Source organism: Triturus cristatus, chromosome 8, assembly GCF_964204655.1.
Source record: "Triturus cristatus chromosome 8, aTriCri1.1, whole genome shotgun sequence".
Taxonomy (NCBI): Eukaryota; Metazoa; Chordata; class Amphibia; order Caudata; family Salamandridae; genus Triturus; species Triturus cristatus.
Window position 1 is genome coordinate 955,295,212 of NC_140591.1, and position 26,739 is coordinate 955,321,950.

Genomic DNA, 26,739 nt, shown 5'->3' on the forward strand with positions numbered 1-26,739 from the left:
CAACCTAATTCCATGGTATAGAAAGCGATATCACCTGGTGCTACGCCATTTGAACTGGTACCATTTCAACAGTCCTGTAAGAGCAATGATATACGAAAATGACTTTGGATATTTCTCACAAGGCTTTTCAACCCCCTTCACAGTCACTCATTGCCAAAGACTGCTTCGCACCTGTCAGTGGACGAATATACAATTCCTCTGTGGTTGTATGCTTGAATTGCTTTGGGAACTTTTCTTCTCATTATATGGTTGTCAACGATATTCATCATTCTATTGCTACTCAATGGACATTTTGTCCCTACAAAAACAATTGCATCACTTGTGGTTCATTAACTACAGCCTCACTCTTCATCCCACAGATCCCGGAGAGGTTTCTATGCTGCAAATATTGAAAGTGTATCCTATGCCCAAGGGCATAGCCTGGCAAAGGTTCCCTATCAGATTATGGGCCCTACTGAGACACTTCAATTGGCTTATGTCATAAAGGCTTCAAATAATGATATTATAATACTCAGTTATTTTTCAGATTGGGACATTGTGACTGTTAAAAGAATTGTGTCTGATTTGCAGGCATATGCTACTTCAAATAATGAAGATTCTATTTGAATTCAGCAAACTACAAAACAATGTATCGCTATCAGCACTATGTACATTACTTCATACATAGGAATAGATATCCTGGAGAAGTTTAGAAATGCACACAATGGGAACAGTGTGAGGCTTTGCCTCTTGAAAGCTGTTTTAATTTATTAATGAAATTTCCATACCTTAAGAGTGCTGACAGGTCACACTAATTCATTTTTTTGATTTCACACAGAAGGTACAGTAGCTTCCAAAAAATGTAATCACTACCAACAGGCTGATTTATTCCACTGAGTTTGGTTACAACCTGGCTATTCTGGATTTAAGTATTGGAAAACAAATGTTGATGAGAGAAGAATTTGTGGGACCAAATTCTGGCAGATTCTAGCCAAAGAAGTTTAATTCAAGCCTGTATAATGCAAAAATAAATAATCTATCTAAACAAAACTATCAAGCAGACTACTTGTATGAGATTCAGAACAATGAAGGATTTAAAGAAAGCTTCTATTACAAAAGTCAATCTGACTGTGTTCAATAATTGGATATTCTCAAAAAATATGTCTGAATCAGATATAAATGATATGTAGCTTAATGGGACCTATGATTTAACACAATTTTCTGTTGAAGATTTGGCCTTATGGCCTTATAATTCTAAAACACACATCTAGTGTTTTCTTTCTAGCCCTCCTAGACCCAAACATAATAATCCTGATCCAGGTTACAATACACAAACATACAGTGTAGGCAAGTTATACCAAAGATGGCTAGAACACTCATCTTCCAGCCATAAAGGAACACTTCTCTTCCATTCATGAAAATATGGACTTTTCTGACTTTCTTTTGGGACCACATCCTCAAATAAAAAAAAGATTCCTGGCCACAGGAATATATGCCATTTATAAAGAATTAAATGAATATTCTGAAAAGGAGCTGCAGAAGGAATTAGGCAAATAGATCAAGAAAATATGCAAAAGGTCTTTAAAGTTATTAACAATGAAAACACATGCTTTTTAGAAGTGTGAACTCACTAAGGGCCATATGTAGGTAGGGTCACATTTACCGACTCATAAATACCGAATTTTACCGATTCGGTATTTATGAATCGGTAAATGTGATGTAGGTAATCAATCGGTAATATTTACCGATTCGGAAAGGGTCGGTAATTTAGAATCGGTATTTACCGATTCGGTAATGATGCATACCTTCCCATTGATTCCTATGGGCCAGGAGGCCCATAGGAATTAATGGGAAGCCAGTTACCATTACCGAATCGGTAAATACCGAATCGGTAATGGGGGAGGCAGTATCATGGGTGGCAGGGTGTCACATTGACACCCTGTTGCACCCCTGATTCGTCCATGTGTGCACATGTGGCGCACATACATGCCCTAAGGGCATGTATGTCTGCCACATGGCACTTTGACATCAGCAAAATATTACGTTTTGCTAGGTATTCGGTATTTATCACCAACATATATTTGGTGGTAAATACCGAATTCTTTTTCCTAGACATCACTCATTTGAGTGTCACCTACATATCATTTCAGGATTCGGTATTTACCGAATCGGTAAAATTACTGATTCGGTAATTTTACCGATTCGGTAAATTACCGAATCCTGAAATATGCCCCCTACATAGCAAATGCCTAAATACCGGTCGGTAACGGGATATTTACTGAAAATCGGCCGTTACCGACTGGTATTTGGCTTCCTACATATGGCCCTAAGTCACATCTTATCCTCAGTCCTAGACCTTATGAAAGTGGATCTGAATCTGTTACAACATGGATAGGCTCAGTTAAGAGCAACTCCACAGCTAAATTGGGCATTACAAACACTTGGATCAGATTTTGTGCCCTGGTAACTTTAAATAAAGCAGCCTTATGCGAACCGTATATAATGTGACACTCGTGCAAAAAACAGTGGCCAAGAAAGAATCCATATATACTCTATTACACATAGAACAAGTTGAGGGTACACCATTTATAGTCAGTGACATGCCACCCATGACCTGGTTAATACATGGTATTAATTCTTTACCCATAACAGCCTTTCATTTTCATGATTGTTAAAAATATCAATCTATTGGTTGGTATGAAACAATGCACAATTTACAACTGTTCCATTCAAGGACATTCATGGAAATTCCCTTTGACTCACATCTGTTTAAATTAAAATGAGGATGGCCCTGTGTATATCAATACAGGCAATTGCAGAAATCCTCTTGGACACTCCCATCTGTGTGACACCATATCTTTTCACGGAATGTGTAGCAATCTAATGCCAGGGTTAGGCTGTATCTTATCTTTTCCCCCCTTGCATTAATTCCTATACATTTTGAACTTCTGAATAATGGCTCAAATTTGTTTTTGAACAATGTTATTTGTGTGGATTTGAGCCTGTCCAGCCATACCTGATAACGGTTTCTGAAACAATACAGTGTTGTGGAAGGACCTTGTACCCTCTACCTACAAATATTATGAGGAACATCCATTGGCATAGTATTAGAAAAAAAAATCTATGCGTTTGGCGATTTGAGCAAACTATTGTCTGCTCTCTTACAAAAAGAAGCCCCTTAGACTTAAGCGGTTGAAGTTTATAATCTGCAGAAAGCCAGGACTGTTTCAGAAACTCAGTGGCTATTAAACACACAATACTCAAAGTATTTAGCAGATTTAAGTGATATTTAATTAATCTGTAATAACTGGTGTTATACATCTTTTTAAGAATATTGTCCCTGGATTAATGACTGGATTTAAAGCCATATTTGGACTTATTCCATCATCTTTTCATTCTCTTTTCTACAGTCTTTTTGGAGGATAACTGATCATAATACTGCTAATTGGCTGAGGTATCATCATCTTTCTCTTGTTCCTCCAAGGACATCAACAACATGGAGTACCCATATCCAACCAAGCAAAGTTGCAGAGAGACTCAGGTACTCTACTTGGGGCATACTTGGCTATCTGAACTCAGCAAGCATTAGATGCTTGACTTTTGCAAAGTGAATGCCACAACAGTAAAACCTGTTTTCTGGTGAATATGTCTGATGGACATCCTTTTGGACTTAAATCTGGAGCAGCACCCAGTGGCTTATCTTGATATGGAGAGAATCATCTAACTTCTATATGAGCACCAGAGATAATGCCAAGTGATGTACCTATCCCTTATGCAGGCTGCTAGATATGACAAAGCAGTATCACATGTGGCATTTTTTGACCAGCTCTTGACAAATGGCTTGACACATTGTTATTCTTTGAGCACTCTGAAGAAGAGCCGCAACCAACACTGAGGGCCTCAGACGAGCTACCCGTTGCTGGTCCCTCAAGCACACAGACTACTGACTGCAAACAACCTCTGTATGGTTTTCACAAAGATCACACGTGTGCTACGTATGCACCAGACATTGTCAACATGTCCTCCGGTGAGGAAGGAACTCCACAAGTAAGTTGACCAACGAATCATGGCATGCATTTTTTCATATGTACCATAAAGCCTGTATGAACGATGGACTGAAAATGCTTTTTTTTCTGTTTTAATACTTTTTAAATGTTTGCCTTCCAACTGCACATTTTTTATATGGCCTATTTATTTTTTTAAACCTGGTATGTTTATTCACCACGATGCCTAAATCTCTTCAGAGTGAAATGTATTCAATGATTATCTTTAACTATGCATGGCTTACAAAGTTTCTTGCTTTGCTGTGTGAACCATATAGTATCATAAATGTTTTTACCTTTCCTTTATATCCACAATGTATTAATGGATTTTGTTTTATGCTGCAAGTGCACTGTATACATGCTTTAGATATGTATTTTAGTATAAATGTTTTTAGATGATAAGAAGTTAAGAGCATGGATTTCCCTATATGTCACTTGAATCATAGGGCCTGACACGCCCCTATGATGTCAAATCATACATACTAGCCAGGGATGATTTAAAGTTCCTGGGATATAACTCCATCTTCTGTGAACCCAACTCCATCTTGGATCATGGAAGTCACAATCTTCCTCAACTCAGACCATGGACACCTCTGTTTTCCTTGTTTGATCCTGAACCATTGCCATGTCTGCCTTTCAACGCATATGTCCCCAGACCTTATCTTTTTAAGAACTGCAACATCATCAAGTTATTTGATTAATGACATAGATACAACATCTTAGGTGACATTTATCTGGGTCAAATGTCTCTCCCTCATTATGTCATGGTTTACTAAGAACATAAACAGACATATACCCAAAATGATGTTGTCTGATTTATATATATATTATTTTAAAAGTTTTATATAGCCCGAACATTATCCCGAAGGATATCAGAGCACTTTATAATTGAAGGGAAAGAAAGGTAACAATTGCATACAGGCATCAAAAGGAATACCAACCCAAGCACATATCAAATAGGCATACCAAACAAAAAGGTTACAGCCAAAAAAGGTCAACAAAGAATAAGATAACAACTGGTACATAGCGAACTGGGAGGGGAGCAAATGATTAGTAAAAAAGAATAACAACCAGCGCAGGGCTTAGGGTGTAAGTCCAATGCATTAGAGCAGACGATCCAAAACCCTTTCAAGGTAAGAACTTATTCATGAGGAACCTTTTCACTTCTAATTTGAAGGTAACCTTGGAGGAGATTCTGCGTATTTCCGGTGGGAGAGAGTTCCAGATCTTCGGCGCAGAGCCAGAGAAAGCTCGGTGACAGGTTCTTTTTTTACAAAAGATCTGTGGTTTCAGGAGGAGTGAGTTAGCACTCCTAGAAGGTCTACCCCCTCTGGATAATTCTAGCTTTTGCGCTAGATAGCAGGGGGGTTTGAAATGGAGAGCTTTGTGAGACAGGCAGGCAATATTTAGCTTTATTCTTGCTTCATTGGGTAACCAATTTAGGGATTTTAAAACTGGGGAGATGTGCGCATTTCTTTTGGTACCAGTAACCAATCTGGCCGCAGCATTCATTGAGGCCCTTAGTGGTACCAAGGTATAGTTTGGGAGGCCACAGAGCATAGCACTGCCATAGTCTAGCCTCGGGAAAACAAGCGCTTGAACCACTTGCTTGAAGTCAGCTTGTGGGAGGAAATGTTTGAGATTCCTGAATATCCTCATCAGGTGATTAGCTCCCTTGCACACATTGCTAATATGATTCTTCATGTTCAGATGCTTGCCCAGGGTGATTCTGAGAGATTTGGCTGAGTCAATAATGAGGGGGGAGCAGTTGAAGGCAGTGAGGTGGTTCATCCAAAGGTCTAACTTGGGTATATGATTCGGAGGAGAAATTAGAGGGAATTCTGTTTTGGAGGTGTTGAGCTGGAGATGGTTCTCAGTTACTCAGTTTTGAGTATTTATTAGGATAGTGTTGAGTGATATGAAGTTATCCGGGGAGGAGATTTTCAGATAAAGTTGTGTATCATCAGCATACACATGGAAGAGGATTTCTGTGGAATTTAGTGCATTAGCTAATGGTTCCAGGAAAAAGTTGAAGAGTATGGGGGATAATGCAGACCCTTGGGGGACCCCCATGGATACTGGTGATGGCTAGGACAGAGAGGGGTTTGCCTTAAATCTTTGGTATCTGTGGTGGAGGAAGGATGAGAGCCATTGCAGCACCGAACAAGAAAGACCCATCCTGTGTTCCAAAATGGATAGGAGGTTATCATGATTAACAGTGTCAAGCGCAGAGGAAAGGCCAAGAAGAATAAGGAGGCAAGATTCATTTTGGTCAAAACATTTAACATGTCATCCATAACGTGAGTGAGAGCCGATTCAGTGCTGTGCCCACTCCGAAAGCCAGATTGATGTTGGTCCAGGAGAGGGAAATTTTTGATGTGAGTACAGAGTTGAGATTGGACAGATTTTTCTAGTAGTTTTGCTGGAATGGGGATGTTAGAAATAGGGTGGAAGTTGTTAAGGTCCGTATTATCTGCGGTAGGCTTTTTTAAAATAGGTGTTACCTGAGCAGCTTTTCAGCAATCCGGGATCCTGCCTTGTGACAGATACGCATTGACAATCTTTGTCCAGATGGGGGTGATGACATCCTTCATTTCTTTGAAGATGGAAGGTGGTAACGGGTCACTAAAATGATTAGAAGGGTTGATACTCTGAAGAGTCTTGTTAATGTCTCTTTCACTGAGGGTAGTGAAGGTACCCCAGGAGGTATTGTTCTTAGTGCTCAGGCTAATTGGTTCGATCTTTTCTAGTAGGGTCGGGGGGGGCGCAGACCCACCAGATAGCAATAGAGCCTTCCTGGAGTCAAGATCAATATTCATGAGTCTTGATTTCTCAGTAAAGAAAGCAGCCAGGTCATCGCACAAAGGTGGACTGACTCCAGAGTCTGGGCGATTTGGTTCTTCCATCGATTGTTGTTTAACCAGCTCAAAAAGTTTCTTGGGGCGATTAGCGGCTTGATTAAGTTGGGATCTGAAGTAGTCAGCCGTAGCGATCTTGATTTGTTTGTTATAGGAGCTCCTTACCGATATAAGAATTTTTAGCTGGTCGGAGGATGGTTTGATTCTCCAGTATCGTTCGATCGACCTGAGGTTGCAGCGTTCCAACTTTAAGTTTCAGTTGAACCACCGATTGGATATTTTTGTTGAGGCATTTTTTTGTTGGAGTGGAGCAATGCAATCCATGATGCTAGAGATAGTAGAGTTGTAGAAATCAGTGAGTGCATGTACCTCAGACATGTCAACTTGGGAAAAGAGGGAACATTTACAGTGGGTTGCTAGATTGGCTGTATTGATATCTCTGAGGTCCCTTTTCCAAATCTTCGATTTCGTTGGTTGAGCCTTCCTCAGAGAGACTTCTATGTTGATATAAAAGAGGATACTGTGATGATCGGACCAATTACAAGGGTATCCAGTGTGATGCTGTGACCTTTGGTGATGATGAGGTCCAGAATCTCTCCTTTATTATGAGTTGGCCAGTCACTATGTTGAATCAACTCGTGATCACTTAAGAAGGATTTGAGGCATGTTACAGCTTGGTCATTGGGGTTAGACCAGTGAAGGTTGAAATCACCGAAAAAGATTTGGGGCATAACAGAATCAACATTGCCAGAGATGATTTCCATTACTTGTTCGATGAAGGGGAGGTTGTCCCCAGAGGGGTGATAAAAAATGTGTAGTTTGCAGACCGGAAGGTTGGGACTAGAGATGCATGAGGATGGTATAGAGGACTCTGAGTGGGAGACCGAGAATGTGGTCTGATGTATACAAGCTAGGCCACTGCCTGCCTTCATGGCTCTGTCTAGACGAATTATGCCATGGGTAGGGGGCACTAAGAGGTCTAGGATAGGAGTGGAAGAGGAATTGAGCCAAGTTTCAGTGAGGATGATGATGTCTATCTCATTGTGTTGGATGAGGTTGAATATGTCAGAGGCGTGTTTGCTGGCTGACCCGCAGTGGAGTAGTACGCATTTAAGTTGTACCGGTGTATGGGGGGAGGAGTCTGTATGATGTTCACTCTCATAAGGTTGTCGTTATTTATGCCTCTAAGGATGTGAGGGGGTTCTCTGTTCGGGTTAGCGTGAATAGCTTGAATTTGCCCCGGAGTAATCTTATTGGTGTCTAAGATAAACAAGTAAGAATTGAGCAAGGCATCGATATCATTATACGCGATATAGGCCTTTGCTCTTCTGGTGTGGGAGGGAGCGTTAGGTAAGGGTATGGTTTTGGAGATAGAGAGGGGGGAAGGCTGATCAAGGCAAGTTTTATCACTAGCAGGGACTGTGGGTAAATTCGCAAGGGAGAGGAGGGAACTGATATTCGTTTGAGAGAGCTTTCAAATCATGAAGTTCGACGTTGAGAAGATGCAACTGGGGAGATATATCATTCAGGCGCGCCACCAGGTCTGAGTGCTGTGAGAGGGGTAGAGGTTGTGTGGGGAGATATGGCGCAGAGGAGAGGTCTCGATGTGTGTCAGAGAGGTCTAAGGCAGTATGTTGATGTTCCAGAGGGGGGAGTTGGTCATCGAGGACTTGTGGTGTTCCATGATGCATGGATAGAGAGGTTGGTAAAAGTAGGAGGGTGGGAGGGCCATTGCCCTGTGAGTCAGGGACGGTCAAGTAAGGGTTGAGTGGGTTTTGCTGAACATGGTCCTTGGGGGGCAATTGCCAGGACTCTGGCCTAGCAGGTGGCATAGAAAGAGGGGTGCGTGATGGGTAACTTTTGTTGAGTGCAATGGAGGTAGGGTGAGACGGAACCTCACCGATTGAGAATCAGCCTGTATTGGACTGGAGAATGGAGAGTCGGAGGTCTAGTGTATTGGATCAGGCTGACAGGGGATTGAGAGGCTCTGAGATCATCTAAGGGGGAGAATGATTTAGGGACAGTGTGGACCTTCCGGCTGTGGAGGGGGGAGGACTGGTTAAGTCCAAAGTGGTGATAGTGTATGGGAATTGGATTTAGCCGAGACTGCCTTATTGAGTGTAGGGAAGATGCTGGCCATCATGGCTAGATTGGCATTAGAGGCTTGGATAAGGATGATACCATTATCGTAGAAGGTGATAGTGGCATTAGCGGTGAAGGTGAGCGAGGGCGACGTTGTTAATTTGAGACCATGAGGTGTTTTCCTAGTTCCTGATATTCGAAGCATGGAATAGAACACATTCCGCCAGCATGCTCGTTTTCTGGTATAGAAGATGAGGTAATTAACTATACTACCCTTGTTTGCAGTATCGGGTCTGCCTTTGAGTATGTGATGTTTGTGTTTTTGGCTGCATTTTTGGAAAGGTTAGAAGGGTAGTTGATAATGAAGGCCTTATATCCTGAGGGGTCGGGACTTATCTCCATTCTGAGAGTGTGCCCTAGCAAGGAAGGGGCACCCGAAAATGAGTACATGGAGGTGAGGGGAATCTTATTTAACAGATAAAGCTTAAATAGGCAGATAGTAGTCCTAGTGGGTGGGGAGAATAGGTTGAGAACGGATAGTTACAGGGCCATTATTTTAGACTTCGGAGTAGGTTAATTGGCAGAAGGAGACTGTAAAAGGAGTCTAGGGGGACGGGGTGGTGAAAGAAAAAAGTGGGGGGAGCAGGCAGCAAGAAAACTGTGAGTTAGGGTGGAATTAAATAGTCCATTGATGTCCATTAGCCTTAAATGTTCATAAGGAGATGTCTGAAAAGCATACCTTGATGCACGTAATCTATGTCAGACATTCCTAAATCTATGAAAGAAATTCCAATCTCTTGTGTTCTCGTTAGTTATAGCATATCTAGTAGCTGTTTTTATAATATTTTGTGTAGTTGCTTTGGATGCACTAAGGAACAGATTGTTCTTGTACTAATATATTTTTTTAAATGTAAAAACGTTCATACTTCTTAGTACAGTGTGTGATACTGTGAATAACAAAATATGGTCTGTTGCTTTCCTCACGGTGCCCCTGATCCCGTTATGAAATTGTTAGTAACACAAATGCAATACCTCTGTATCAATTACACCTTGACTGGTGTTTGTGGGTCTACAATAACTTGTCTTTCACAGTCATCGTGGTGTATTGAACCAAGTTTACCCTTGTCATCCGTGAGTGTGAATGCACCCCTTGTGGCGCTACACCAGTCATAACTCATGCACCAGACCCCGTTGCCTCCTAATGGTTATTGTTTTCATACTATTGACTTCTGTTTAACTACCTGGCCTGTAATAATATTTCTGAATTACTTCACCACACCAGGACACCCATGCAGTTCTTCAATCGCCATTGTGCTCCTCTTCAAACCCTGCTGCCCTTTCAAGCAATGATAAAGCAACCATGGTTTACCTCTGAAGTGAGCCCATTGATTGCCTCTCCCTTTTGCTGCTCCCCACACATACCTAAAAGGCTATCATTGTCCTGAACAGTGGTGGGAATTGTCACTCCACGAATGGAGAGCAGAAGTCAGCAACTCCCCAGTATTGGCATCTTCAGTTCCTTGCTAATGATCCCTTTCTTGGCACCTGCTGAGGCAACGACATCCAATAATCTACTGGGTAGTTGGTCCTTACCCTGCTGCTCCTTCGGAAGAGCCAGATGGAAGATCTCTTTGCTCAGTGATCCTTAAGTGTAGTTCCTTGTTCCTCCTTGGCTCTGCCACATATCTCAGCTGGTCTGCACAATGGGGTCCTAGGAAATAAATAGCATTCTCTTTTTCTGCTTTTTACATCTTTCTTCTATGTCTACACTTTCAGTTTTTTCTTCTCTTTTCCTTGTTTCTGCTGCTCGTCTGTCTTTTAATTCATTCTGTGTATCCCATAGTACTTTATCCCTGTTTGAATCCATTTAAGTTTTCCTTTTAGGATCCTCCCTATACCTGCCTGAGTCACCTAGCTGTTATCGCGCGATATCCTTTACTGGCATGTTTCCTGCTTTCTTGCTGCTCAAGCCACACATATTGTATTTGTCAATGCTTGTTAAATATGTAAATAATACTTATAAGTGGCTACTATGGGCTCTGTTATGCCAAGGTTTGATGGGCCACAGATAATCACGTTGCTCAATAGCGTCTGTATTTACTTCAAGAGATCAGTCGTGAATCTCATAGATCTCCCTTGGCTATTCTTTTAATTGCTCCTCCTTCAGCTTGTTAGTTCAAAGATGAGCGAATGTAACATCATATAATAACAGTGATGTTGCATTTCTTCAGATTGGATATTTTAAATACTGGTCTGCTATGTCGCCAAGGTTCCTGCTTGGGTAGCTTGAACTTGCATCTGTAGTTGTACTTAAGCTTTTTTCATTTTTCTGAGGTTGCACTAATTGCTGCAGTAAGATTGACCTTATATCAGTTGTAAGTTAGAATTATGTACAGACAGACTGAACAGGACAGATGCTGCACCAAGTATACATTTTGCTGACTCCAATCGAGGGTAACACATCGCATCTAAAGGAGTCATCTTTGGCCGCATTACGAGGAATGGGAAAAAGAGTTGTATTCCATTGCAGCTGGTTTGCCAACATCCTTTTTACACTAGCAGAGGTCTTAATGACGCCTGTTGTGAATGTGTTTGTGATGTGACAGAAGAGCTTGTGATTTGACAGAGCAACTCTACATACATTTGTACCAGTACAATAAGCTCTGAACGTGCCTTGCAGAAGTCCTTCAAATGTTTCTATATGGAATAGTTGTCAAGCAGACAGTGGTATTTGCATCTTTCGCTAATTAGACATTTTCATAAAGGGAATTAACTTTTTGCCTGTTATGTCTTCACCTTAAACAAAACTCAGAATGATTTAGCTGGTTAGCATCTTTCCAGATAGCTGCGACTTCCATCATGAAAGAGTTTTTGGGTGTCCAGCAATGATTCATTGTTAATGAATCGCTATCTTAATGCCGTGGCAGTGGAACTACTTTTAGGTTAGGACGGACCTATCTAAAGCTCACATGAGATCAAAGCACTCGCTGTGTTGCTGAGCGAGTGCCTAATCAAGTGTTATTGTTGTTGTATTTGTATCACTAAAGCCTAAAAAGAGTCACGTGACACTTCCCCAACCCAAACTATTTCAAGGAGAATTTACAGTATTTCGATGAATATTTTACATCTGGTAATTGCCAGGACCAAAACAGCCGGACTGTTGGCACACAGAAGCTGGCAAGTTCATGCGAATATACATCATGTGTCCTCTGACCCCAATGACCTCGCAAGGTGCAAGAGGGAATCGAATGATATAATCATGCTATGTCGTATCATAGTTTGTGATTTACACTTATATAATAATAAGTGACACTGTGCTTTGAACATGACACAATATTCAACAAATTGGTTTATTTGTGAATACGCCCATAAAATATAACATATAACATTCATTCTAACTTCATAAAAATTCAAAATACAAGATATTTACTTACGCATTGTCAACCTAGTTCAAGTAACTCATCAAAACAACTGCATGTATACTAAATACAGAACATTACAAGTAATACCTACTTATCACCATATTCTTTAGTATACTTCATTATGCAATCTCCTAAGAAATTATCAATTACTACACAACAGAATTGCACAATAAATATAATTACTGAGTTCATGCAGTGAAGTATCATGAAACATCCAAAAATGCCCATTTATTGATTTATTGAAATAAACAAGATTCCCATGTACACATGGTTGTGGTGGTCCTGAAGGGCTGATCTTCATCTGTAGAACAACAAGCACCTCAAATATAATAATACGCCCCTCTTGAAACCTTGTGTTAGTCTTAGTTCTATGGATTATCATCATTAAATAAAAAAAATACTTTGAACCAAGAGGGCATTCCATTGCTGGCAAAAAGGCGTTCCCATAAAACTACCTATGGGTTTTGATTCTAATCCCTATCTACACAGACTTTTACACAGGGATTTGTGCACCTTCCTGATGCAGGTATAACATGGAGAATGTTTTTAATGTCTCCACTTTTTTATTCTTTGCATTTACTCTCCTCAATCTTTACTCTTTGCATTCTGAAGCACACATAATAAGAGGAAAATGCCTGAAAGCTTAGTTTTTGTTTTAAGAAGGGACCCCTTCTAGCACAAAAAAGTATGCTGAGTATTATAGCCTGGAGGGTGGGGGGGAGGTGGCAGCCACAAGTGCAGCAGCACAGGGAGAGGGCAGAACTGTCCCACCCCTAAGCAGATAGGACACCGTTCTGCTCTCAGTCATTCATGCAACACAGCACAGCAACTTATCTTGCTGTGCTGTGCTGCATGAATTCTATGTAGCCATGCCCCTGGAGTCTGAGATCTCTGGAAAATGTATGGGGCTGTCTGTTATTGCTTGTAAAACTTCCTGCTGGTTTTCATTTCCCATTGTTGTTCTCCTCAGCCCTTTCCTCTGCCTGTGCCTAATGAGGCTTGGTGGTCCTATGTCTCCTATAAACCTTGGCAGATGTGCCTTCAGCTGGATCTAGTTTGCTAGACTCAGAAGATGAAGTCTCTGAAAATGTGATAAACCGTTGTTTGGGCTGGTCCTTGAAGTCTGACAGGGACACATTGACTCTGGTCTAGAGTAGAAACCCTCTCTGAGGTACAAGGCCTTCGAAAATGTCAGATGGGAACCATATTACTCATGATATAGACATAATAGAAAGAGCCTGCATGAGGATGCATGACTGTCCTGAGCAAATTTAACCTTAGATAAACAATGATAGAGTAAAGCATCCAATAGTGCTGTGCATAAATAAGACAACAACTATGTTAACAAGCAATGCTTCTGATTCATAATTGGTTGAGCCATCTATTTATAAAAATTGACATCTGCCTTTCATAGATCATAGAGATATTTCACTTTCACTGGGTATCACTAGATCACAAGAATACATAATCTAAAGCTTTCTCTAAAAGAGTATCCCACTATCTATAACTAGGTCTACCCTTATCCCAAGCACAATGACACCGTGACAATTGAATTAAGGCACCAGAACCCACCCATCTGGCTATCCTATAGTAAACAATCCCAGAGTTGCCAACTCACATCATATTTATTATTACTCACACCAGACCCCATGCCCTCAGCAGATGAGTGGGTCTGAACAACTTAAACCATCTTGCCCTAAGGAAATACACTATTACAAAGAAAGAATGAACATTATTGATTCAAAAATTCATACACTTGGCATTGATCATTGAATTCGTGGTAGAAAAATAATTTGTTGAAAAGTGATGGATACCGATTAGAAACATTTGACTGGTGTACCTTAACCTCGCTTAATGACTAAGAGAAACCTTAGTGTCCTTGTTTCACACCTGATTTTTATATTTGTTTTGTGTAATCACTTAAACCACTTCTACAAAGTCTCTTTCACTGGTGATGTGTCACAACCAGTATCAATTGTTTTAAAACAATATTCATCTTGTTGTCAGATTAATTCCAGTTGGAAAATATGTATTCATTATTATGAATACAAATAAATGTACATTGAATTAAAACAAAATATTGTGCTCACTTATGCAACTTGTACGTTTGCTTAGCACAATGTTTTGTGTTCCACAGTAGAGGAGCCTCCTTTTGATGTACTTTACTTTCTATAATATGGCCTCGGTAACTTTAGAGGCATCCGCATAGCCATTGGAGCATCCTCATTGGCTCTGTGCAATACAAGAAAGAACGCTTTAAGAGCAGTGGCCTGCATAGTTTCAACCAAGTTCAGAGTTCCATAGGCACAACACCTGCATGCCCCTTTGTCTTAAATCTCACACAGTATGCATCCCAAACCCCTATCGGAAAAGTCAGTCTTTCCTTTCTTTTCCCCTTCTTTCCTCTATCCCTTCCAGATTTGGCAGCCCAACTGGTTGCAACATGATTAAAGAATTTAGTTTCCCAGTCTCCAGTACTTGTCCACAATGACATGTGTCAGCTGCCCTACTCCCTTATAATGTTTCTACTGATGGCACTGCCATCATCCTGGACTATTGCCCAGATGGAAGTGATATTAGCAGAGGCATGCTTGAGTATTGGAAGGCCCTTTATCCACAGTCAAAAGATGAACTCAAGCAAGTTATGTTCAATGATATTGCTTGATACTTCACAGCTTTATATGCCTTCACCTTATTTGTGCATCTTTCCTGTTTATTGTTGTCGTGACTGAATCTCTTTGTCATAGGCATGTCAGAACTGCCAACCAGCCTCCCTTTTGACACAGTCCAACACTCATTGTTCTGTCACTTCCTGGATACATATCCCACCAGATGGGGAAGCCAGACAATCTAAGGCCTGCTGCAAACCTAACTACCATTGTAGTTTCCTGGCCTTTGTCTGTGATGAAGTTACATGGTTGTGCCACCACCTTGATCATTTTCCACAAAATCTTTTCCTCAGATGGCATCAGGCAAATGCAAGGGGGTATGAGAATCAAATGACCTTCCATTGGCATCTTCCATATTTGGGCCTATTGAGGTCAGGTAGGACCGTGGCTCCCTGTACCTTCTCTTGCTAGCCCATCTTATGATTGTCATTTTACAATATTACATCCATAAGTTTACTAATTTGAAGCCTACCCGCTGTGGTTCACAGTTAAACTCATGCATGTAATTTACTCCATCTCATCTTCAGAGTGGGCCTCATGGACATTTACTTTTGGCTTCACTAGCTATTCTTTGTGCCATATCAGATTCTGGAGAAAAAAAGCCCTAGTAACTGTGATGTCTGTGGTGTGTTGAGCCAAAAAGCCTTCTTAGATGGACCTGAGATGATAACACAATCCTGAGCAGATCCCCTAAATTTCCTCCATGTGGATTTGTACACAGTTGGAGAAAGTCTCCAAGGGTGAATAGAATGACCATATCAACCACAATGGCTAGCCATTGTTCATGGTAAACTAATGTTACAAGTCATACGTTAAATCCTTGATTGTTTTTTTGAACATTTAACAATGAGTATCTAAGTATTACACTCGTTCATATCTTGAACAGGTCCAGTCTCACTCATCCTTGCACAAATAATGTCCAGAGTGACTTGGAGGTCTGTTTTTGGTGAAATTCCTCTGCAGTACGTGTAGGAGCAAGGAATTCTCATACAACACAACATTGTGTGAATTCAGGGAAAATTTTCCTTCAGCAAAGCTTGGCAAAGTTGCATGACTTCATTGAGGCAAAGTTTCCCTAACCAGTGCCAACACAAATGAGATGCAAGATGTCTTGGGTGTAAATGGAAAACATTGCAGAGTTCGCACCGTCTCATAATATGGACAGGGCATGAGCCTTGTGCTAGCACTCCATGGATGGCGGGTGCGGAGGCTTGAGGAAGCAGGAGCAACCATGTATGCAATGTGGCCAGGGCCATGGTGGGGGTCTGACAATGTAACACTGAAACTGATACTATTGGAGCTGAAACTTCCCTTTTCTTTTAAATATTTTGAGCTTTACATTCAGAAATAATGAAAAAAATATTCATGAACTTGAGACTGCATCACACTACAAATTGCATAATTGATTATCTGTAGGTGTAGTTGTAACTTGTATTGCATTTCACAATACCTGCTTTAATTGCAGCAGAGAATGCCTGATTGAAGTTTGCACTGAGTGGCATATTTACCAGCCCCTTGCGTGGCTGTAGCATCACTTTTTGTGATGCTCCGGTGGTGCGAATCACATGGTCATATCGATATCGATATTGATGAGGCCACGCAAAGCCACTATGTGTGTCTTAGAATGGCCTCATAGATTGGTGTAAGGCAGCAAAAATCGCTGTGTTGCTTTACACTGCATTCAGAGGTGTTCCATAAGCACTGTGAGGGTTTTTCACATGCAACACCCATGAATTTTGACACTTTCCAGATTTCCGAGAGCATGTAAACCTGGTGAGGTACCAAAACTTTACACCACCCAAGGTGAGGCGTAACAAGGAGAAATAACTTTGGGGCAAATTAGGATGGCGGGCGGACCTGAGTCCGCCTGACATCCTTGCGGTGTTGGAACCGGCAGCCAGACATGTGGCGGTCCCGCACTGCAAATTAGGATGCGACCGCCACCCTGGCGGTCGCATTCTGCATTTTGACTTTGCGGCGGGTGCTGCTTATAGCAGCACATGCCGCTATGTCAAAATCGCATGCCTGGCATGTCACTGCACCACATGGCAGGCACCACACGGTGCCTGCCACTTGGTGCAGCGACATGTAGGGGGTACCATAGGTACCCCAAGTGCACCGCCAATCCCCCCAGGGGCCCGCAACGGGCCCCCAAGGCCAATCTCCGCCAGCCTTTCAAGGCCTTCAAAAATCCACATCCTAATATGGCTGGCGGTGCCTGCTAGGCACCGCCACCATATTGGAGCCCCTGCTCCGCCCGGCAGGCAATCGTAACGATTGCCTGCCGGTGGAAAAGCAGCAGACACTTTCCGTTCCCCGCGATACCCACCGCCATCGTGATATGGTGGGGGGTATTTACGATAGCATAATGGTCACCCCTGCCGCCTCGGCAGTGGTGATCGTTATGCCATCGTAATGAGCCCCTATATTTCTCCTTGTTTTTTCTTCCGTGTATGTTTGCTGCATTCTGCAGAGGCTGCTGAGACAGAATATCCAGTTTGAAATGTTCACTTACACAAATATCGAGTTGGAAATATTGTGTTTCAGAAATATCGACCACAGGAATATCGTGGTCAAGAATATCGAATTTAAGGTAAGAAATATTGTTTTTTTTTAATTAGAAGTCATTTATATTGTTTGCAAAAATATAGTTGTTTAAAATGTAGATTTTTTAAATTAGTGTTATGTATGTCAGTTTATATTTTAAATGTATGTGATGTATGTTTTCTGTATAAGTATTGTTTGTGTATTTTAATAAAGGTTACATTTTTAGTAGTTATGGGCCAGATGTAGGTAGTGAATTAGCGATCGCAAACGCCAAAATTCGCAGAATTTCCACGTTTGCGAACGCTGAAACCCCACGTGAAATGTAGAGGCAGAAACACTGAATAGCTAAATAAAGAATCGCTAAAACCAATGGAATGAACCTAGCGATTCCTTATTTAGCGAATATGCCACACCGACTCACTATTTAGCGAATCGCTAAATAAGGAATCGCTAAATAAAGTCGCAGAACAATGTACCTAAAATCGCTAATACTGATTCCATTAAAAATCGCAAAATAAGAGTCGCAAATTACCACTAACTCAAAGCAGGTGGTAACCAGGTGCACAGCATATAAACAGCCCCAGAATGCATCTGCGTGAATACAATGGCGGCCCTCTATGTCATTGCAAGGCGGATACGGATACAAGCTGCAGTTCAAAGGATCTGGAGACAACAGAAACACGTATACACACTGCGCATCTCACTATTCCAACTCACAGAGGCAGAAATCCATGAGCGGTACGGGCTTCACCCAACCACCATCCTGGACCTGATACATGACCTGCACCCACTTCTGGAGCACCAGACACCAAGGGCGCACGCAATACCTCCACATGTGCAGGTCCTCGGTTGCCTGCACCTACTAGCATCCGGCAGTCACCAGGGGGTAATAGCTCTGGCTGGTGGTGTCTCACAGAGTTGCCTGTCGTGCTTCTTCAACAAATTCCTGGATGCCATGATGCAAAGGATGCACCACTATATCTGGTTCCCCAGCACACAGGTGGAACTGCACAAGACAAAGAAGGACTTTTATCAGAAGGCCCAGTTCCCACATGAAATAGGGTGCATTGACGGGACACACATACCAATCTGCTCCCCTCTGCTACAGAGTACATCTACCTTAACCGCAAATCAACACATTCAATAAACGTACAGGTCATATGTGTTGCGTCTCACATCATTACTGACATTGTTGCGAAATTTCCAGGGAGTAGGCATGATTCCTACATCTTCAGGAACAGTGGGATCTATACCAGTCTTGCTGGGGGTGAATTTGGAGAAGGATACCTGCTTGGTAAATAAATGTGACACACCCTGCTGTCTACCTTTGACGTATCTATTGCTGACTGCGAATAATCTTTCTTCCTTTAACACCTAGGTGATAGCGCATATGCGGTGCGAGAATTTATCCTGACTCCATACCTCAACCCATCTACCCCAAGTGAAAGGCGATTCAATGTTGCACATAAATCAACGTGGAATGTGGTTTAGCCCACATTTGGACCCCTCAAAAGCAGGTTCCGCTGCCTCCACAAAAGTGGAGGTGCACGGCAGTACCGCCTTCTGACCTGCTGCAAAATAATAGCAACATGTTCCATGCTGCATAACCTGGCTACAAGGAAAGGAACAACAGTGGAACTCACTGAATCAGAGGATGAGGGAGAGGATTATCCACAGCCACAGCACAGTGCAGCAGGTGTCGCAGCAGCACCAGATGGGAGACACAGACGGGCTGAGATCACACACAACTATTTCTGAATAAGTAATGAGACAAAGCGACTAACTGAAATAGCGTAACGGTGTTTAATTGACCTTAAGTCAGGCAATAGGACAGCACACCGCCACACCATGATGGCCTCACAGTGCCTCAACAACCCCAGCATGGCATAGTTACTCCCCATGCAATGTTCCCAATCCCATCATTATTTCAAATGGGTTACTTCACCCATCTCCCAATGCCAGGGGATGCCTGGTTTTATTTTCTGTGCCCACGTGCAGCACTACTGCATTGCCTAGGCACAATATCCTCCCTAGTGGACTGTCCTGCGGCTGGTCCGTGCCTTCCACTGTGCCTCCTGGACTCCTGTAACGGGGGAGTGATACTGCTGCGGCTTGTTGCCTCCTCACTTTCACCCTCATTCCCCGATCCTGTGGCAGCAATTTGCGTGGTCTGCAGCATCTCCAGGGCACTGGTGACTGTGACCAATCCCCTTGTGACGTCACGGCTGCACTTGGCCATCTCCAACTGCATGGCCACCGAGCGCCTGCTAAGGACATTGGTGGCATTGCATAGTTGGTTCACTGCCTTTGTGTACCCATCCAATCTCTGTCTGTCCCTGCGCCTTGCCCCATGGTCTCTTTCCATCTTGCTGCATAACAGCCTAACAGCCTTTGACATGTCCCGCATGCCCTCAGCCACGGTGTTGTTGAGGAAGTATATGGCCTCCTTCATGTCGCAAATATGTTTGTTGTTGGCCACCTTCTGGCATTGCATTGCCCTCATTGTTTTGCCTTGCAGGCACTGCACTTTCAGCATCTTCCCCTCCAGACCTACAAAGACACTGGACTCCTCTACCTCAGGACTGTGTGCCCTTGGTCGGCGTCTTCAGGCACCTGTGTTGCCAACCTCCATGGGGGACTGTGTTCCTGCTGCGTGTCCATCCTCATCCTGCGGGGTCTGTTGGGCTCTCATGCTCCCCTCCTCTGAGACCTCCATCTCCTGGACGCTACCCACTGTAAACCTCCTGGCTCTCGGTGGTAATGGTGGTGTTGGTGATGGTGGTGGTGGTGGTGGTGTGACCTCAGCAGGTGACAGGACATCCTCCTCCAGTGTGTTGGGCTCCCTGGGTACCCTTCTATCTACCCATCTGCAACCTGGCACGATGGCTCGCCTGTGGATACAGAATGTCCATTTACTCACTTGTCAAGCAACATTTGCCTTACAATAAATTTAATGACTGCCAATCTAACTGTCTGTCCCCCACTTGTTTATCTACTGATGTGTGTGACATGCGTTTGGGTTCAGTGGACTGACTGCTATGCTATTAGTTGATTGGGACTACATCTCCCATGATGCATTGCTGATTATTAGCAAAGCATGGACTGGAGTGGGATTCTTGCAGGGTAATTGGGGATTGGGGTTAGGGAGGGGGGCACAGCATGCTGTGCATGCATCTTACCTTGTCTGTTGGCTCCTGTGGCTGAAATGTCCACGTCACCAATGCCATTGACGCTCTCCGGCTGGAGGGTGGACTCCACCATTTGTTCCAAGGCAGTCGCTGGTGATGTCCCCCCACCTGTCTTTCTGGCTTGTTTGAGCCTGTCAGCCAACCACTCCTTGGCACGTTTGCGGAGAAGGTACCAGCGCTTCTTAAGTTCCTCTGTCGAGCGCTGGGTGATGCCGATGGCATTTATTTTCTGCTGGATTACAAGCCATATCTTCCTTTGACTCGGGTATGTGCAGTGATTTTTCCCCCGAACAGCTGGTCGGGATCCTTCACCCCCTCCTCAATTAGTACCTCCAACTCCCTCTTACTGAACTTGTGTTTTCTCTTCCTTTCTCCGGCATCCTTCCCCTTCTCCTGTGAGTCCATGGCAGTTTTTGGTGTGTCAGCAAGGTGGTAGCTGTGCAGCTCCTGTGCTTTTGCTTCTTCTCCCTGCCTCTCCCACAGCTTCAGGATCAGTGTAACTGCATGGGTGTGGCCACTTCCTGGTTGTGAGGTCATCAGGAAGCACAGGATTGGCTGATTCACAGATTTGCGTTTTTTTGAAATACCGGATTCGCTAAATACCAATTTGGTAATAAGGATTCGGTAATGCCGAATCGGTAATAAGGAGTCGGTATTTATTTTAGCGGATATTACCGAATCGCTATATTTTAGCGATTTCGGGAATTGCGAGTTCTTAATTGCGATTCGGTAAAAATTGCTATTAAGAACTTGCAATTTGGGTTTTACCTCCATATGGCCCTATGAATTTTATTTTAATGACATTATGCATTTTTTAGTTCCGTAGTGAGTTGTATGTCTGTAGGGGAATAGGGTGGGAAGAAATTAAATTATCTTAAAGATATGATTATTTTTTATTTATTTAACTTAGATTTTATAGTGTTAATTGTGGGAAGTAATTTATTTGTAATTAATTATTAATTGGTTGTGAACTAATATTAATTAATTGATAATTAATTATGGTAATTGTGTAAATTTATTTAGGTGGGGGTTGTTGGGTTTATGGGGTAAGGGGTGGGAAGTAATTTATGTTTAATTAATTGTTAATTTATATTACTAATAATTGATAATTAAGGTAACTGTGTGGGTTTATTTTTAGGTGTGGGTTGTGGGGTTTATTGGGTTTATTGGGTAAAGGATGGAAAGTGATGTATGCTTAATTAATTAATAATTAGTTGTTAATTAATATTAGTTAATTACTTGATAATTAAATTTGTGTAATTAATTTTAGCTGTGGGTTGTGGGATTTATAGGGGTAAAGGGTGGGAAGTAATTTATGTGTAATTAATTAAACATTAGTTGATCATTAATATTGATGTATATTTAAATAGTGTACTTGTTTATATTTTTTGTGTGTGGGCTTTATCGTTATGGGGTACTGTGTGGGGAGTATATTAATTTTACTTACTTCATAATTAGTTGTTAAATACTATTAGTTTTTTTATTAAAAATAAGTTTTAATTGTGTAATTATTTTTTTACAATTTCATTTTAGCTGAGGGTTGTGGGGATTATAGGGGTAAAGTGTGGGAAGTTAAATCATTTTTATGGGTTTTAATATGTTTTTTAAATAATAATATTTTTTCAATTGGTAATGAATTAGGTTAATTAAAGAGAACTTAAAAAAAGACATTTACGTGGGTTGTGAATTGTGTGGTGTTATAGGGTAGGAAATAATAAAGTACATTTATGTAATAATTAATGTTTTTGTTTCTAAATAATTTCCAATTAAAAATATTTGTTTGAAATTATTTTTTATTGTATTTAATATAATATGTGTAGGTATTTGTCATATGTATTATTATTATTATTATTATTAAATATATTTGTATTTTAATTTTTAACATAGTTATATATTTTTTTAATTTCTTTTGTTTTTTAAATATTTTTGTAGTTAAAATGTTTTTAATTTTGAACTGACTGTAGTGAGAATATCAATTGTTACTGCTCTGCAATCCAACACTTTCCCTACTGTTGCACTCGCTGGAGTAGGAATAGTAATTTTAACCCCTCTGCTATCCAACACTTTCCCTACTTTTACAATCATTGGAATGGGAATAGTAAACTTTATCCCACTACTATCTAACACTTTCCCTACTGTTGCACTTACTGGAGTGGGAATAGTATTTTTTACCCTTCCGCTATCCAACACATTCCCTACTTTTGCAATCACTGGAGTGGGAATTGTAATTTTTACCCCTCCGCTATCCAACACTTTCCCTACTGTTACACTTAGTGGAGTGGGAATAGTAATTTTTACCCCTTTGCTAGCCATCACTTTCCCTACTGTTACACTCACTGGAGAGGGAAAAGTAATTTTTACCCCTCCGCTTCCAGCACTTCCCATACTGTTGCACTCACTGGAGTGGGAAATTTAAGTTTGATGATTTTTAAATAGTTTAATGTTTTAATTTATAATAGAATGCTTTTTCTATTAGATTTTATGTTATTCGTACACACATACATACACACACACACGCAGAGATATATATATATATATATCAGTGATGTCATCAGTGATGTCATTTGAGATGTCATTAGTGATGTCATCAGTGATGTTACTAACCATGTCATGAGTGATGTAATATGTGACGTCATCAGCAGTGCATTGCGGGGGCGCGAGTTATAGTTACCTGAACTAACTATAACGGGGGAATTTCTAGGGTCTTGTACGAGGGAAATGTCCAGCTAACTATAACGCCCCTGAAACCTATGGTTTTTTTAGTGAATTTCTAAGGTTTTTTTGAATGCCAATTCCTAACTATAACGTCCCTGAAACCTTTGGTTTTTTCAGTGAATTTCAAAGTTTTTTAAATGCTAATTCCTAACTATAACTTATCTCTGAAGATATCATGTTTAATGATTTTGATTGGATTTCTATATTTTTCAAATTCAGTGTGTCAATTTCATTAATTATCTTTTTTTTTCAAATAATTTTTTATCTCCATTTTTTAAACTTATTTTTTCAATTAATTCTTTTAAAAATTAAAAAATGTTATTTGAACTTAATGGGTTTTTCAAACATATTTTTTTATATTTTTCAAAATATTTTTTTAACTATATGTTCAAAACTGTATTTTATATATTGTTTTCAATGTTTTTGGATACGCGCACCCTATGCGCACCGTTCTCGATCCCTACGTGATAGCATCCGCGCATGGTACGAGTTTGGTACGTGTTTAGTGCGTGATCGCAATGCGACAGGTACGCGACTCCCAGCCTATACGCGACACGTTCGATGTACGTAACGCGACTATGACACGGTAGGTGAGTGGATCCCACAAAATATTTAACATTTAAAAAAAACATATATATATGTATTTCTTGTGAATATTAATTGAAGACAAACTCTAAACTAGTCTTAAAACTAATATATTTTTACATCTAATCCTATATTTCTTTTTAATTCAATTTCGCGGATGCGAGCTGGGTGCGTGCTGCGTAAGAGCACGGTGCGCGGATCCCATGTGACCTGCAAAAAAAGAGATTTGATTGGCTCATTACACTTCCTCACTATTGAAAGACCCCACCCATTTCAATCATTCTTCTTTGACCTTCTTTAGAGCACCGTCTCTTTGGAGAGAAGAAGATTTTTTAGACTAAGTTTACACTTAGCTCTAACTTTTTTCAGCCAAAAATGGCTTCAGGGCAGCAGACATCACCTGCATCACCTCATACTTCTGAGGATGAATTTTTGCCGGAGGCACCACCCAAAAAACGTTTTTCTTCAGTGGTGTGGACATTTTTTACTTTTCCCGAGGGGCAGAATAAGACCAATGCCACCTTGGTCACGTGCAAGATTTGCAAAAGAGTCCTATCGAGAGGGGATCCTAACAAGAAATACTCTTGCGGCACAGCAAGTATGATGAAGCACATGAGGACCCTTCATCCGAACAATCTTGCACAAGAAGAGTGCAGACGGATGAGAAACACTCCTGCTCCTGCGCCATCCACCTCATCGCAGCCGAGCACATCAAGAGCGCATCCATCAGCCCAAACCTTGGACATCCGTCCTCAATTTCAATTTTTAAAAGTGCTCTGCACTAAGTGCAATAAGACTTTGTGCTATGGTGAGCAGTCGATCGATCTGATCTGCCGCCGGCAAGAAAGTCACATTTGCTTGTTTTTTTTATTTTTATTATTGTTCCCTGAAGTTCATTGTTTGGTTTCTCCTGTTTTGTTTTTTGTTTTTTGTTTTTGCAGGAAAACCCCCCAAAATTTAAAAAATGTTCAGAAAACCCCCAAAAAATTATAAAAGAAGAAAGAAGAAAAAAAAAAGTTCTTGTAAGAACTAACTTTCCTGGTTTAAAAAAAGAGCTAAATTTCTTTGTTAGTGTTAGTTTAGATGAATGTATGTGTAGTATGTAATTGACTGAATGAATGCATTAGTAGCGTATGGTCAATGTATAAGTGCAGAATTATGAGGAAGTGCTGCAGCATCACACAGTAACCTCTTTAACTGCAGTGTGCTGTAGTACTTCCGAAGCACAGGAATGCAACATATGTACATAAATATGTTGCAAATCTATGCTTCTCTCTGCACGGCTGCTTAAACTGCAGCCATGTGGTGACACAGGCACCCTTGCACCATAGTGCAAGGATATCTGTGTCATGTGCTGTTTATTTTCCTGCAAGACACACCTTCCTGCACAAAATCAATGAGAAAATGCATTTTTCTTCTTCAATGTATGCTGAACATTTCAGCATGCATTGAAGATATAAAAATGTGGAGAAATTAAAACAATTCTCCTTGTTGTGCTTTCCTACACCAATTTTAGAATGGTGCAGCATTCACACACATATCGAGATTTATGATTTCTGATAAATCTAGACATGTGTCTTGTTCTATGAGTATTAAGTGCAATCATGCACAACAACACTTATAGAACACCCTTTCAACACAAAGTGGTGTGCATGATGAGGTTATATTTACATGGAGTATAAAAAGTGCACAGAGTGCCTTTTCCTCTCTTTGTAAATATAAAAGAGTATCTTGCACAATAATTATGTTACAAAAAGTGACATATTTCCGTTTTTAAATTTCCTTGCGAATGATAGAAGGTAAGCACAGAGTTTTGTCTGCAAAGATGTTCAAAGAAGAATGATTGATATGATTGCGGTCCTTCAACAGCTAAAAAGGTGAAATATTATGAACCCCTCAAATCTCTTGTTTTGCAGGTCACTTGATATCTGATTATGGTCAGATTTCAATACTACATAAACAGAGTGTTTTTAGAAACGTGTTACAACTTTGTAGCTTCTTGCAGGCCTCTTCATTCTGCATATTGAGACTTAGTTAAACTTACCTTCACAGTAATAGGAATAAAAAATGGTATACATTTTTTTCTGTTTTTCATTCAAATATAAATACATATAAATTGCTTATTTTAAAATTTGGATCTGTGAAAGAAAAGGAAAAAAAATTATAACATGTAATAATAAATTTTTTACAACACAGCATAATTTCCACAAAGTCATTTTTTTGCCTTTTTTGCTGTTCTCAGAATATATTCAATTTCACTAAAAATAGTGATTTCAATTGTACTCATCACTTAACAGCGGGCAAAAAAATACCCAATCTCAAAGATTGTTAAAAAAAAAAACATGCCATATTCTAAATACAAATCACAGAAATATAAAATGCACACAGCTAACAAAATGTTTTAACTTTAACTTATAAAAACTGTAAATGATGTCGCTATAAAATATTCTCCAAATCTAAAGTTGAATTTTTGGAGGATGCACCACGCCCACAACGTTTTCCTTCAGTGATGTGGACATTTTCTACTTTTCTCGAGAAGCAAACAAAGTCCAATACCACCTTTCTCATGTACAAGATTTTCAAAAGAGTTTTGTTACAAGGGGATCCTAACAAAAAATACTCATGCGGCACAGCAAGTATGATGAAACACC

General features: G+C 40.8%; 1 long non-coding RNA gene across 2 annotated transcripts in view; it reads left to right on the forward strand.

The window, feature by feature from the left end:
* The window catches only part of LOC146805285 (uncharacterized), a 108,769-nt gene that overhangs the window by 19,259 nt on the left and 62,771 nt on the right, over positions 1-26,739 (forward strand). For both annotated transcript variants that reach the window (XR_014967444.1, XR_014967443.1), the window contains one exon: positions 3,390-4,026. This is a non-coding gene — a long non-coding RNA (uncharacterized LOC146805285). The remainder of the gene's footprint in view (positions 1-3,389; positions 4,027-26,739) is intronic.